The sequence below is a fragment of the Hyla sarda genome, chromosome 5 (genome assembly GCF_029499605.1).
Source record: "Hyla sarda isolate aHylSar1 chromosome 5, aHylSar1.hap1, whole genome shotgun sequence".
Taxonomy (NCBI): domain Eukaryota; kingdom Metazoa; phylum Chordata; class Amphibia; order Anura; family Hylidae; genus Hyla; species Hyla sarda.
The window spans coordinates 379,567,001-379,584,180 of NC_079193.1; positions in this window are offsets into that span (position 1 = coordinate 379,567,001).

A 17,180-nucleotide genomic window follows, 5' to 3' on the forward strand; every position below is an offset into this window, starting at 1 on the left:
AGGAAGGTGTGTGGCCATTTCAGGCGTTCCTACACGGCCATGGCGCACTTGTCAGATATCCAGCGGCCAAACAACATGCCAGTGAGGCGCTTGATTTGCGACAGCCCGACACGTTGGAATTCAACACTCCTAATGTTCGACCGCCTGCTCCAACAAGAAAAAGCCGTCAACGAATATTTGTATGACCGGGGTGCTAGGACATCATCTGCGGAGCTGGGAATTTTTTTGTCTCGTTACTGGAGGCTCATGCGCAATGCCTGTAGGCTCATGCGTCCTTTTGAGGAGGTGACAAACCTGGTCAGTCGCACCGAAGGCACCATCATTGACATCATACCGTTTGTTTTCTTCCTGGAGCGTGCCCTGCGAAGAGTGCTGGATCAGACAGTAGATGAGCGTGAAGAGGAAGAGTTGTGGTCACCATCACCACCAGAAACAGCCTTATCAGTATCGCTTGCTGGACCTGCGGCAACGCTGGAAGAGTATTGTGAGGAAGAGGAGTCAGAGGAGGAATGTGGCTTTGAAGAGGAGGAGGACCAACCACAGCAGGCATCCCAGGGTGCTCCTTGTCACCTATCTGGTTCCCGTGGTGTTGTACGTGGCTGGGGGGAAGAAGATTATACCTTCCCTGACATCACTGAGGACGAGGAACGGGACATGAGTAGCTCGGCATCCGTCCTTGTGCAAATGGGGTCTTTCATGCTGTCATGCCTGTTGAGGGACCCTCGTATAAAAAGGATGAAGGAGAACGACCTGTACTGGGTGTCCACACCACTAGACCCCCGATATAAACATAAAGGGGGAGATGTATCAATGTTGTTGTTGGTAGACGTTTTTTGTAGATAATTTTGGTTGGTCTAAATTTGGAGCAATTTCTCCAAATTTATCAAACTTGTTCAAGCCCCATGATAAATTTCGTGCAATGGTCTAAATCTCCACAAAGTTCTATTTGTAGACCTGTTCTACACCTCACAGGAATAGTGGTGTATCCTGGACGCTCGGCTTTTGTTCTATTGTTTTTCAGGATTCCACTGAGGTTTTTTTTTTTGTCCACCAGCAAAAACGCCTGAAAAACGGTCCCAGCTTTTCCTACATTTTGGTAATTTTTCTTGGGGGAGATTTATCAAAAACTGTACAGAGGAAGAGTAGTGCAGTTGCCCATGGCAACCAATCAGATTGCTTCTTTACAAAAATGAAAGGAGCAATCTGATAGGTTGCTATGGGCAACTGCACCGCTCTTCCTCTACATAGGTTTTGATTAATCTCCCCCTTGTGTTTTTTCTGGCATTTTTGCTGATGTGCGGAAACAAACGTTTTTGTACCCTGTGTGCATTTTTTTCACTGCAGGTACTACTCCATGGTTCGGATGCAGAGCGCCCGCCCTACGGAGTGTAAGGAGGTGAGGAGTGATGTATAGCATATACATATACAGGGTGCAGAGCATCACTACTTACCTCCGCCCGCTGTATAGTATACAGGGGTGCATAGTGTACCCATGTATACTATACAGGAGCCCAGCAAGGAAAGAGTTAACCCACACTGCAGCTCTGAGTTAAATCTTTATGCACTCTCTTGTATATACAGCCATCTATAGATGACTGTATATACAGGATACAGTAGGCAGACAAGAACAGTTGGAGGCTCCCTGTTACATACTGCAGTATGGGCGCACTCCCCAGGTGAGATCGCAAATGATGTCCTTTTTTTTCTCATTTCAGATACGTGAATGGGGAGGACTATGTCAGATTCAGTGTATTGCGATGATGACCAGCTTTTTTTTTAATGTCAATAAAAGGTTTAATGAGGGCTGTGTGGGGAGTGTTTTTTTTTTTTAAATACATTTTTTTTTTCAATGCCGGGCTTAGCGTTAGCCACAAAAACAGCTAGCGCTAACCCCCAATTATTACCCCGTTACCCACCGCCACAGGGTTGCCGGGAAGAGCCAGTACCAACAGGCCTGGAGTGTCAAAAATAGCGCTCCTGGCTGGGGTTATTTAGGCTGGGGAGGGCCAGTAACAATGGTCCTCGCCCACCCTGGTAACGTCAGGCTGTTGCTGATTGGTTGGTATCTGACTGACACTGAAAATATGGGGAACCACACACTTTTTTTTATTACAAAAAAAAACAACACATAGGCTTCCCCATATTTTCAGTGTCAATCAGACACCAACCAATCAGCAACAGCCTGACATTACCAGGATGGGCGAGGACCATTGTTACTGGCCCTCCCCAGCCTAAATAACCCCAGCCTGTTACCGCCTAGGCCAAGGAGCGCTATTTTTGATGCTCCGGGCCTGTTGGTAACGGCTCTTCCCGGCACCCCTGTGGCGGTGAGTACCGGGGTAATAATTGGGGGTTAGCGCTAGCTGTTTTCGGGGCTAACGCTAAGCCCAGCTTAGTAATAGATTCCGTCTACAAGACGGATTCCACTACTAAGCCTGAAATTTCAATTTTAAAAAACACAACACATGAAATAAAAAATGGATTTAAAAAAACACTCCCCCACAGCCCTCGTTAATCCTTTTATTGACATTAAAAAAATGCTAGTCATCGTCACACTCCACCGAATCTCAGGTACTCCTCTGCATTCACTTATCTGAAATGACATTTTTGGCGCTCTCCCCTGGGTAGAGCGCACATAATGCAGTGTGTTCCTAAAGAGGGAGCCTCCAATTGTTGCTAAACTACAACTCCCATCATGGGGGCTGTAGGTAAACAACAGCTGGAGTCTCCCTGTTTGGGAACACACTGCCAAAAAGGCTCTGTTCCCATTATGCAAAACGCATAATGAGAACAGAGCCATACTTACCACCCTGGCTTCAGGCCTGGACTGTGAAGCTCCGCCCCCTAATCATGTCATCACTAGGGGGCAGGGGCGGAGAAGTTGCAAGGGGTCTCAAGAGTGAGACCCCTGAGATCCGTCAGTCTGCCCTTGGACTACTACTCCCATCATGGGAAATTTTGTGTCCCGTGATGGGAGTAGTTGTAGTACCGTAGTGCTGAGGGATGGCTCTTACACATCCCCCAGCTGCGAAACTGTATTGTGACTGTTAGGACTACTACTCCCATCATGGACAGACTCTGTCCATGATGGGAGTTGTAGTCCTCGGGCTGAAGGACAGATCGCAGCAGGTCATTCTCCAGAGACCGGCTGCGATCTGCATTTATTAACTTAAAAAGCCAGCAGCAACACTGCACTCCCCTCCCCCCCCCCCCCTCCTCCTGTATACAGATGTCACGATTCATAATCCCCGCCGCCGGGAGAGGGGAGCTCTGATTGGTGGAAAGCTATTCACCACTATACACCAATTACAGCTCCTGTCTTCTGGTGGGGGTTATGAATTGTGACAGGCCTATACAGGGGAGCGAGTGGAGCCGCTTCTACAGTATATAATTGTTATGTGTACTGTACCCCCCCCCCCCCCCCAGACTAATACTGACCCCATCTATAGTGAGCGCTCGGACCGCTGTGTGATTGACAGGTCCCCAGCGCAAGTGTCCGGCCCCACTGACCTTTATATGTTATAAATCTTTATGATACACTCTGCCCGTCCTCCTCTTCATTCTTCTCATACCGGAGACGAGCGGCTTCTGTATCATAGTCTATAGTCAGAGCGCCCCCTCCCGGCCTCCACACTGCACGGGGCTGGGGCCAGACAACGGCAGGGGGCGCTCTGACTATAGTGAAAGCAGAAGCCGCGCGACTCCGGTATCAGAAGAATGAAGAGGAGGACGGGCGGTGTGTATCATAAAGAGTTATAACATATAAAGGTCAGTGGGGCCGGACACTTGCGCTGGGGACCTGTCAATCACACAGCGGTCCCAGCGCTCACTATAGAAGGGGTCAGTATTAGTCTGGGGGGGCAGTACACATAACAATTATATACTGTAGAAGGGGTCAGTATTAGTCTGGGGGGGGGGGGGCAGTACACATAACAATTATATACTGTAGAAGCGGCTCCACTCGCTCCCCTGTATAGACCTGTCACAATTCATAATCCCCGCCAGAAGACAGGAGCTCTGATTGGCTAATAGTGGTGAATAGCTTTCCACCAATCAGAGCTCCCCTCTCCCGGAGGCGGGGATTATGAATCGTGACATCTGTATACGGGAGCCGGCGGCAGCGCAGTGGAGCCGCATATACCGCCGGCTTTTTAAGTTAATAAATGCAGATCGCAGCGGGTCTCTGGAGAATGACCTGCTGCGATCTGTCCTTCAGCCCCAGGACTACAACTCCCATCATGGACAGAGTCTGTCCATGATGGGAGTAGTAGTCCTAACAGTCACAATAGAGTCCCGCAGACAGGGGATGTGCGTCTCTCAGCGCTCCGGTACTACAACTACTCCCATTATGGGACAGATTCTGTCCCATGATGGGAGTAGTTGTAGTACTTCAGTGCTGAGAGACGGCTCCTGCATCCCCCACCTGCATCTTCCACCGTCCGCCATTTTCTACGAGTCCTTGCTAGCACTCTTAGGTTTAGACTACTTTTCTTGCAAAAAAGCGCAATTGCGCAAAAAAAAACATCTACTTTTTTTTTTGCGCAATTGATAAATACCAGTCCACTGGATTAGTTGGTGTACGGTAGACCAAACTGGTGACAACTTTAGAAAACTGTCCACCAAGAAAAACGCAGCTCTATGCAAAAAAAGCGCAATTGCGCAAAATTTGTAGACGTGAAAAATGGTCTAAATGCAATGATACATGTCCCCCAAAGTGCCTGACATGTCACCGCATTACAGCAAGGCGGAAAGGATTCAGCAGGTCCAAAATAAATTAAGAAGTATGATGTACACAGCGTATAAGGGTCATGTCACAGCACAACAGGGATCTAACAGGGCAAGAGGTGAAAGTAATCCTCCTCCTGCTCCCACGAACACGCCGGCAAGGACAGGAAGCTGTACAGACATGCTGTTGATGGAGGACATGCAGAGCTTTTTAAGTCCTACGCATCGCCACAGCCCTTCGGGATCCACCATCAGAGAACGACTTGACTGACAGGTAGCAGACTACCTGGCCTTAACCGCAGATATCGACACTCAGAGGAGCGATGAACCCCTTGACTACTGGGTGTGCCGGCTTGACCGGTGGCCTGAGCTATCCCAATTTGCGCTGGAACTTCTGGCCTGTCCCGCTTCAAGTGTCCTGTCAGAAAGGACCTTCAGGGCAGCAGGAGGTATTGTCACTGAGAAGAGAAGTCGCCTTGGTCAAAAACGTCTGGATTACCTCACCTTTCTTAAGATGAATGAGGGATGGATCCCGAAGGGACGGACACTGGGCGATACATTTGACTGAACAAGGCCTGATCAGATGAGCTGCCTTGGCCTAAAAATGGTCCACACGCTGCTGTATTTGAAGTCTGAATGCCGGATGACTTGCGGGACTTATCCACCACCAACTAGGGTTCAAGCCGCAATGTTTTAGGGCACTTTCTGCCTGGCAAAACAAACAGAAATTTTTCAGGCCGCTGCTACAGCAGCGGCTGCGACAATACCAAATTTCCAGCCAGGTGTACATGCCTAATTTTTCTGGCCTCTGCTGCTGCACTTTTTATGCTGCCGCAATTTTTCTGGGCGCTGCAACAGCTGCGCCTGCAACAATTCCAAATTTTTCAGCCAGGTGTACATGCCTAATTTTTCTGGTACTCTCTGCTAACATCTCTGTCCATTTTTGCAACCGTGGATATTAGATGTATGCTAAGGGTAGCATGGTGGCTCAGAGGTTAGCACTGCTGACTTGCAGCGCTGGGGCCTTGGGTTCAAATCCCACTATGTGCTGCCCAAAGGGGGGGCTCTAACTATGTGCTGCCTAATATGGGGGGAACTATGTGCTGTCTAAAGGGGGGGGGAATCTAACTATGTGAGGCCTAAAGGGGGCTCTATGTGCTGCCTAAAGGGGGCTAAAGCACGTTATTCCAAACCATTTAGGAATAATAGGTGATTGATGCCCTTTATGGATTAAAACCAGACTCTGCATCAACTATGTAATTTGCCATGGATACCGCTCCGTCCAGGTATTAGTCCCCTTGAAACAACTTTTAAATCACTATTGTGGCCAGAAAGAGTCCCTGTGGGTTTTAAAATTCGCCTGCCCATTGAAGTCAATGGCGGTTCGCCCGGTTCGCGACATCACTAATCTCCCGGCGTCTTCCATGTGTTATTACTGAGGAGAAGCTTCTTTCTTCTTTCTGCCATAAAGACCAGATTATGGAGGCTGCAGTGATGGTTCTGGACCTTCTGGAAGTTTCTCCCATCTGCGCACAATCCTTGGAGCTCGGCCAGAGGGACCTTTTTGGTTCTTGGTCTCTTCTCTTACCAGGGTCCTTCTCCCCCAATTACTTATTTTGGGGGGCGGCAGCTCTAGGAAGAGTCCTGGTTGTTCCTTGTAAGAATTATGGAGGCCATTGAGCTCTTGGGAATTTTCAGTGCGGCAGAAATGTTTTCGTCCTCTTCCCCATAACTCTTGGGACTCTTCCAGTGACTCTGTATACTTGTATAGCTGTCATTGCTCGTCGGCCTCTCGTTGGGCAGTCAGTAAATGTTAGTCTTTTCTGGAGCCATTTGTGCCCTCTGGTAGCCTCATGTTGTGATGTAACAGACGGCGACATTACCTTCATGAAATCCTTCCTCTTAAAAAGCGAAAAATTGTTGTTTTGCTGATTGCAATAGACAGGACTCCGGCCCTTTAAAATTTCCGCAGTTTATTTGTTTGCAGCAGATTTTTGAGCATAACCCACACAGTGCAGACCTGACACCTGGCAGCACCATACAATGCAGTCCTTACACCATATGAATGCGGTCCTCGCTCTCTCGTAGCACCTGCTCCTTCCCCCGGGCGCCCAATCTCATTAGGACGATATAAATGCATTGTGGTAATGTGCCGCGCGGCGAAAACTCTCACCTGAAAAAGAACAAAAAAAACAATAACCTCATCGCAAAATCTTTTTTTTTTTCAATTATATTTTAACACATTCTCGTCTGCATCCCAACCACAATGCGTGAACGTTCCCCTTAGGACATTGTTTCCCAACCAGGGGTGCCTCCAGCTGTTGCAAAACTACAACTCTCAGCATGCCCAGACAGCCACCGGCTGTCCGGGCATGCTGGGAGTTGTAGTTTTGCAACAGCTGGAGGCACCCTGGTTGGGAAACACTGCCTTAGGACCTTGTTCACATCATGTGTCTGGTTTACATTTGACACATACACTGGGAAGGCTTCTACAACACAAGGCAGACATGTCCCAGGGAGGCCAAAAAAGTGCCCCAAAGCCTAGACCAGGACCAGGATAGTCTGGCTTACCAGGTGGATTTTAACCTAACCTAATGCATTAAAAATAACTCTTCTAGAACTAAAGGGGGAATTCAGGTACCAGATAATTCAATTTACATAAGACTATTACCCCCTTAAAGGGGTACTCCACTGGAAAACCTTGTTTTTTTTTTTAATCAACGGGTGCCAGAAAGTTAAAAAGATTTGTAAATTACTTCTATTGAAAAATCTTAATGCTTAATCTTAATAGTACTTATGAGCTGCTGAATGCTGCACAGGAAGTTCTTTTCTTTTTGAATCTCTTTTCTGTCTGACCACAGTGCTCTCTGCTGACACCTCTGTCCATGTCAGGAACTGTCCGGAGCAGTAGAGGTTTTCTGTGGGGGATTTGCTCCTGCTCTGGACAGAGGTGTCAGCAGAGAGCACTGTGGTGAGACAGAAAGGAAATTCAAAAAGAAAAGAACTTCCTGTGGATCATATAGCAGCTGATAAGTACTGAAAGGATTAGAAGTCATTTACAAATCTGTTTAACTTTCTGGCACCAGTTGATTTAAAAAATAATAAAAAAATAAAAAAAACACATGTTTTCCAGTGGAGTACCCTTTTAAACTTACTTTTATAGTGTTATCACACATTTTACTGCTTTTAACATGTTTTTGCATGATTTACTTTTGACAGAAAGTTGTGTAGTCCTCTCATTGTCAGTGTGGTGTTGTCTTCAGCTACCTGGCTCTTACCTCTCTCCGGAAAGGAAGTTCTGTAGTCCTCTTATTGTCAGTGTAGTGTTCTTTTTCTCCTCCCTCTCTCTTGATAGGAAGTTGTGTAGTCATCTCAATGTCAGAGTGATTTTGTCTCAGCAGCTCTCTAGCTCCTCCCTCTCTCTCCTGACAGGAAGTTATGTAGTCCTCTTATTGTCAGTGTAGTGTTCTTTTTCTACTCCCTCTCGCTTGACAGGAAGTTGTGTAGTCATCTCAATGTCAGAGTGATTTTGTCTCAGCAGCTCCCTAGCTCCTCCCTCTCTCTCCTGACAGGAAGTTATGTAGTCCTCTTATTGTCAGTGTAGTGTTGTCTTCAGCTCTCCTGCTCCTCGCTTTCTCCAGAGACCACATATCATCTTCTTCTGTCTCAGGAGGCCCGGTTGTCTCTGAGCCCCCTCAAGTGATTTTATCTCCTCTGAAAAGCATCACCATCTCCCTGCCATATACATATTCATTAAGGCATTTAGGGAAGAATAAATGTCCCAGTTGTGAACAATACCACCGGCAGAGAAGCAGACAGGGAATGAATACAACAGGTGCTGCCCCACCGTGTTATGGCTTTATCTCCTCCTGAGAGGACGCAGGAGCTATTACAGGATACGGTCTCTGCAATCAGTATTCTGCAGACTTCAAGCATGGTTGACCCCTGTTCTGACCACTACTCAGGATCAATGATATTTAGGGGCCGCCTCTCGTTCCCTTTTTTTCTTGCTGGCTCTTTAAGAAGTTTTTCGCTCCGCGCAGAATGATATAAATGACTGTATTATAATTCCAAGAATTTAATTCTCAGCAAACATCTTGGGTCTGGGCCAACGCTCGCTCTCCAGTTGTCACGTCTGGCGGCTTGTTTGCGAGTTCCCTCATTTACCTTGGAATCTGGGAGAATCACGTTTGGATTCTGACTCAGATTTAATTCTTCCGTGCGTCTGTTATGAGCCTCCGACTTACCGTCATATGTTCATACTTCTCCGAGCCAGGGAGGAAATGTCTATTCATATCCATCAGCGACAGCGCAGGGAACTTCTACTCTATCCCGATGCTGGTTAAAAAGAATAAATTAACTCAATCTGAGGACTCGGAAAATGTCTTATTTACTATTCTTCAGAAGGGACCATGTTGGTGTAATATAAAGTTGCACCACTAGGTGTGTCTAGCGCTCACTTACTTATGAATTTGTGCACACCATGTGGCGGGGCATGGTATTGCAATGAACATATTCAAAGAGCTTTAAAGGGGCACTCCTGTGGAAAACTTTTTTTTTTTTTTTTAAATCAACTGGTGCCAGAAAGTTAAACAGATTTGTAAATCACTTCTATTAAATAATCTTAATCCTTCCAGTACTTTTTAGGGGATGTATACTAAAAAGAAATCCAAAAAGAAATGCATTTCCTGTGATGTCCTGACCACAGTGCTCTCTACTGACCTCTGCTGTCCATTTTAGGAACTGTCCAGAGCAGCATCTGTTTGTTATGGGGATTTTCTTCTTCTCTGGACAGTTCCTAAAGTGGACAGCAGAAGTCAGCGGAGAGCACTGTGGTCAGGACATCACAGGAAATGCATTTCTTTTTGGATTTCTCTTTAGTATACAGCCCCTAAAAAGTACAGGAAGGATTAAGATTTTTTTTAATAGAAATGTAACTTTCTGGCACCAGTTATTTAAAAAAAAAAAAAGTTTTCCACGGGAGTACCCCTTTAAAGGTGTACTCCACCCCTAGACATCTTATCCCCTTTCCAAAGGATAGGGGATAAGATGTCTAATCGCACGGGTCCCACCGCTGGGAACCCACACGATCTCGGCGGCGGCACCCCTGACTTCCGGTGCACGGATGACTAGCGATACGGAGCGGAGTCTTGTCACGTCACGCCCCACTCATGACGTCACGGCCTGGCCCCCTCAATGCAAGTCTATGGGAGGGGACGGGACGACCGTCACGTCCCCTCCCATAGACTTGCATTGAGGGGGCGTAACCATGACATCACAAGCGGGGCGCCGCAGAAATTCTGCACAAAATTCTGCATGATTTTTCCGCACGGAATTCAACCTAAATTTATTGCCCATTCACTTTAATTGGATTCCACTAGATCATTCACAAAGAAGAATTTTTGCTGCGGAATCTTTGATGTGGAAATCTCGCTTTCCGTACTCCGGCAAAATATAAGTCTGATCTTATATTTTTCCCGAATCCTATTGAAGTCAATGGGGATTAAATTTCAGCAGAAATGGTGCGGAATTTAAACTTAGCATTAAGAAAGACCATCTTTTTTTTAACTTTGCTGCGGAATCATACAGAGTATTCACATTCCGCAGCACGAATTCCGCATCAATTACGTATTAATTCTGCAAATGCTGGAAAGATGCAAAGTTCTGCAGAAACAAATGCGGAGGCAGAATTAATGCAGGGAAATTCTGCACTGTGAAGGCGGCCTTAGGCTATGTTCACACGCAAGTAATTCTGCAAAGATTTATAGCCAATAAACTTCAATGGGATTCCACTCTCACATTCACACAGCAGAATTTCCGCTGCAGGAATTTCATTGAAGTGAATGGGCAATTCATTTCTGCGGAATTTACTGCAGAATTTTCATGCAGATTTTCGTGCAGAAATTCTGCTGTGTGAACATAGCCTTAACCCCTTAAGGACTGAGGGTTTTTCAGTTTTTGCACTTTCGTTTTTTCCTCCTTACCTTTTAAAAATCATAACCCTTTCAATTTTCCACCTAAAAATCCATATTATGGCTTATTTTTTGCGTCGCCAATTCTACTTTGGACTACATTAGTCATTTTACCCAAAAATGCACGGCGAAACGGAAAAAAAAATCATTGTACGACAAAATCGTAGAAAAAACGCCATTTTGTAACTTTTGGGGGCTTCCGTTTCTACGCAGTGCATATTTCGGTAAAAATTACACCTTATTATTCTGTAGGTCCATACGGTTAAAATGATCCCCTACTTATATAGGTTTGATTTTGTCGCACTTCTGGAAAAAATCATAACTACATGCAGGAAAATTTATATGTTTAAAAATGTCATCTTCTGACCCCTATAACTTTTTATTTTTCCACGTACGGGGCGGTATGAGGACTCGTTTTTTGCGCCGTGATCTGAAGTTTTTATCGGTATTTTTAGCGATACCACATATGTTTATCTTTATTTTATTTTTTTTACACTGTTTTATTTTTTTTTTATGGGAAAAGGGGGATGATTCAAACTTTTATTAGGGAAGGGGTTTTATTAGGGAAGGGGTTAACACTTTTTTTTTTTGCAGTGTTATAGGTCCCATAGGGACCTATAACACTGCACACACTGATCTTTTAAACAGATCACAGGCGTGTATTAACACAGAGAAACACAAAGAAATAGGCCATGACTAAGAGCAACTGCTCGAAACGCGTCGGCGTTTCACCCCCTTTTTTGTTTTTAAGTGACATGTCACTTGCCACCTAGTGGTGAATTTCCATGTTTTTATAGTTGCCATTAAAGGTTAAGTTTTATTGGATACTTCTATCCAGGAGCTGGACCCTTTTCTACTTTTCCTTTCTCGTGTATTAACACGCCTGTGATCAGTGTTATCGGCGCATGACTGCTCCTGCCTGGATCTCAGGCACGAAGCAGTCATTCGCCGATCGGACACCGAGGAGGCAGGTAAGGGCCCTCCCGGTGTCCTGCAAGCTGTTCGGGACACGGCGATTTCACCGCGGCGGTCCCGAACAGCCCGACTGAGCAGCCGGGTCACTTTCACTTTCACTTTAGAAGCGGCAGTCAGCTTTGACCGCCGCTTCTAAAGGGTTAATACCGCACATCGCCGCGATCGGCGATGTGTGGTATTAGCCGCGGGTCCCGGCCGTTGATGATCGCCGGGACCGACGCGATATGATGCGGGTTCGCGGCGCGATCCCGCTTCATATGGAGGGAGCCGGCGCAGGACGTAAATATACGTCCTGCGTCATTAAGGGGTTAAAGGGGTACTCCGGTGGAAATATATATATATATATATATATATATATATATATATATATATAGATATATATTTTTTTTTTTTATGAACTGGTGCCAGAAAGTTAAACAGATTTGTAAGTTAGAAACAAAGAAAAGAATGTGTGCAGCTCACAACCAAATATCCGAGGTTAATGTGGCTAAAAGATCGATCCCACCGATCAAAAATTTATAAATAATAAATTAAAAATTAACCACACCTCAAGGATACCGCCCTACTGGGCACACAGTGAAAAACAATTTGGAAACAGTTTGTTTGAGAAAACATTTTCTCAAATGAACTGTTTCCAATTTTTTTTTCCCACTGTGTGCCCAGTAGGGCGGTATCCTTGAGGTGTGGTTAATTTTTAATTTAAGATTTGTAAATGACTTCTATTAAAAAATCTTTACCCTTCCAGTACTTATCAGCTGCTGTATGCTACAGAGGAAATTATTTTCTTTTTGCATTTCTTTTCTGTCTTGTCCACAGTGCTCTCTGCTGACACCTGATGCCCGCATCAGGAACTGTCCAGAGCAGGAGAAAATCCCCATTGCAAACCTATGCTGCTCTGGACAGTTCCTGACACAGACAGAGGTGTCAGCAGAGAGCACTGTGGACAAGACAAAAAAGAAATTCAAAAAGAAGAGAATTTCCTCTGTAGCATACAGCTGCTAAAAAGTACTGAAAGGGTAAAGATTTTTTTTTTTTAATAGAAGTAATTTACAAATCTGTTTAACTTTCTGGCTCCAGTTCATTTAGAAAAAAAAATATAATTTCCACCGGAGTACCCCTTTAATGAGTATAACTGCGAAGCTTGTGTACCACAATAAGTTATTGCAGCGACTAAGCTTGTGTACTATTATAAGTTACTATAACCGCTAAACATATGTACCACCATAAGTGACTGTAACCACTAAGCTTATGTACCACCATAAGTGACTGTAACTGCTAAGCTTATGTACCACCATAAGTGACTGTAACTGCTAAGCTTATATATCACTATAAGTGACTGTAACTGCTAAGCTTATGTACCACTATAAGTGACTGTAACCACTGAGCTTATGTACCACTATAAGTGACTGTAACCACTAAGCTTATGTACCACCATAAGTGACTGTAACTGCTAAGCTTATGTACCACTATAAGTGACTGTAACCACTAAGCTTATGTACCACTATAAGTGACTGTAACTGCTAAGCTTATGTACCACCATAAGTGATTGTAACTGCTAAGCTTATGTACCACCATAAGTGACTGTAACTGCTGAGCTTATGTACCACTATAAGTGACTGTAACTGCTAAGCTTATGTACCACCATTAGTGACTGTAACTGCTAAGCTTATGTACCACTATAAGTGACTGTAACTGCTAAGCTTATGTACCACCATAAATTACTGTAACGACTAAGCTTCTGACTGTAACTTCTAAGCTTGTGCACTACTATTAGTTACTATAACCACTAAGCTTTTGTACCACTATAAGTGACTGTAACTGCTAAGCTTATATACCACTATAAGTGACTGTAACTGCTAAGCTTATGTACCACCATAAGTGACTGTAACTGCTAAGCTTATGTACCACTATAAGTGACTGTAACCACTGAGCTTATGTACCACTATAAGTGACTGTAACCACTGAGCTTATGTACCACTATAAGTGACTGTAACCACTAAGCTTATGTACCACCATAAGTGACTGTAACTGCTAAGCTTATGTACCACTATAAGTGACTGTAACCACTAAGCTTATGTACCACTATAAGTGACTGTAACTGCTAAGCTTATGTACCACCATAAGTGACTGTAACTGCTAAGCTTATGTACCACCATAAGTGACTGTAACTGCTAAGCTTATGTACCACCATAAGTGACTGTAACTGCTAAGCTTATGTACCACCATAAGTGATTGTAACTGCTAAGCTTATGTACCACCATAAGTGACTGTAACTGCTAAGCTTATGTACCACCATAAGTGACTGTAACTGCTAAGCTTATGTACCACCATAAGTGACTGTAACTGCTAAGCTTATGTACCACCATAAGTGATTGTAACTGCTAAGCTTATGTACCACCATAAGTGACTGTAACCACTGAGCTTATATACCACTATAAGTGACTGTAACTGCTAAGCTTATGTACCACCATAAGTGACTGTAACTGCTGAGCTTATGTACCACTATAAGTGACTGTAACTGCTAAGCTTATGTACCACCATAAGTGATTGTAACTGCTAAGCTTATGTACCACCATTAGTGACTGTAACTGCTAAGCTTATGTACCACCATTAGTGACTGTAACTGCTAAGCTTATGTACCACCATAAGTGACTGTAACTGCTGAGCTTATGTACCACTATACGTGACTGTAACTGCTAAGCTTATGTACCACTATAAGTGACTGTAACTGCTAAGCTTATGTACCACCATAAATTACTGTAACGACTAAGCTTCTGACTGTAACTTCTAAGCTTGTGCACTACTATTAGTTACTATAACCACTAAGCTTTTGTACCACTATAAGTGACTGTAACTGCTAAGCTTATATACCACTATAAGTGACTGTAACTGCTAAGCTTATGTACCACCATAAGTGACTGTAACCACTAAGCTTATGTACCACCATAAGTGACTGTAACTGCTAAGCTTATGTACCACTATAAGTGACTGTAACCACTGAGCTTATGTACCACTATAAGTGACTGTAACCACTAAGCTTATGTACCACCATAAGTGACTGTAACTGCTAAGCTTATGTACCACTATAAGTGACTGTAACCACTAAGCTTATGTACCACTATAAGTGACTGTAACTGCTAAGCTTATGTACCACCATAAGTGACTGTAACTGCTAAGCTTATATACCACCATAAGTGACTGTAACTGCTAAGCTTATGTACCACCATAAGTGACTGTAACTGCTAAGCTTATGTACCACCATAAGTGACTGTAACTGCTAAGCTTATGTACCACCATAAGTGACTGTAACTGCTAAGCTTTTGTACCACCATAAGTGACTGTAACTGCTAAGCTTATGTACCACCATAAGTGATTGTAACTGCTAAGCTTATGTACCACCATAAGTGACTGTAACTGCTAAGCTTATGTACCACCATAAGTGACTGTAACCACTGAGCTTATATACCACTATAAGTGACTGTAACTGCTAAGCTTATGTACCACCATAAGTGACTGTAACTGCTGAGCTTATGTACCACCATAAGTGACTGTAATTGCTAAGCTTATGTACCACCATTAGTGACTGTAACTGCTAAGCTTATGTACCACCATTAGTGACTGTAACTGCTAAGCTTATGTACCACCATAAGTGACTGTAACTGCTAAGCTTATGTACCACTATAAGTGACTGTAACTGCTAAGCTTATGTACCACCATTAGTGACTGTAACTGCTAAGCTTATGTACCACCATAAGTGACTGTAACTGCTGAGCTTATGTACCACTATAAGTGACTGTAACTGCTAAGCTTATGTACCACCATAAATTACTGTAACGACTAAGCTTCTGACTGTAACTTCTAAGCTTGTGCACTACTATTAGTTACTATAACCACTAAGCTTTTGTACCACTATAAGTGACTGTAACTGCTAAGCTTATATACCACTATAAGTGACTGTAACTGCTAAGCTTATGTACCACCATAAGTGACTGTAACTGCTAAGCTTATGTACCACTATAAGTGACTGTAACCACTGAGCTTATGTACCACTATAAGTGACTGTAACCACTAAGCTTATGTACCACCATAAGTGACTGTAACTGCTAAGCTTATGTACCACTATAAGTGACTGTAACTGCTAAGCTTATGTACCACCATAAGTGACTGTAACTGCTAAGCTTATATACCACCATAAGTGACTGTAACTGCTAAGCTTATGTACCACCATAAGTGACTGTAACTGCTAAGCTTATGTACCACCATAAGTGACTGTAACTGCTAAGCTTATGTACCACCATAAGTGACTGTAACTGCTAAGCTTATGTACCACCATAAGTGACTGTAACTGCTAAGCTTATGTACCACCATAAGTGATTGTAACTGCTAAGCTTATGTACCACCATAAGTGACTGTAACTGCTAAGCTTATGTACCACCATAAGTGACTGTAACCACTGAGCTTATATACCACTATAAGTGACTGTAACTGCTAAGCTTATGTACCACCATAAGTGACTGTAACTGCTGAGCTTATGTACCACCATAAGTGACTGTAACTGCTAAGCTTATGTACCACCATTAGTGACTGTAACTGCTAAGCTTATGTACCACCATTAGTGACTGTAACTGCTAAGCTTATGTACCACCATAAGTGACTGTAACTGCTAAGCTTATGTACCACTATAAGTGACTGTAACTGCTAAGCTTATGTACCACCATTAGTGACTGTAACTGCTAAGCTTATGTACCACCATAAGTGACTGTAACTGCTAAGCTTATGTACCACTATAAGTGACTGTAACTGCTAAGCTTATGTACCACTATAAGTGACTGTAACTGCTAAGCTTATGTACCACCATAAGTGACTGTAACTGCTAAGCTTATGTACCACTATACGTTACTGTAACTGCTAAGCTTATGTACCACCATTAGTGACTGTAACTGCTAAGCTTATGTACCACCATAAGTGACTGTAACTGCTAAGCTTATGTACCACCATAAGTGACTGTAACTGCTAAGCTTATGTACCACCATAAGTGACTGTAACTGCTAAGCTTATGTACCACCATTAGTGACTGTAACTGCTAAGCTTATGTACCACCATAAGTGACTGTAACTGCTAAGCTTATGTACCACTATAAGTGACTGTAACTGCTAAGCTTATGTACCACCATTAGTGACTGTAACTGCTAAGCTTATGTACCACTATAAGTGACTGTAACTGCTAAGCTTATGTACCACCATTAGTGACTGTAACTGCTAAGCTTATGTACCACCATAAGTGACTGTAACTGCTAAGCTTATGTACCACCATAAGTGACTGTAACTGCTAAGCTTATGTACCACCATAAATTACTGTAACGACTAAGCTTCTGACTGTAACTTCTAAGCTTGTGCACTACTATTAGTTACTATAACCACTAAGCTTTTGTACCACTATAAGTCATTGTAACCGAGGTGAGAAAACAATATGGTATGAGACCTGTTATTGGGACGGACATTACTGTTT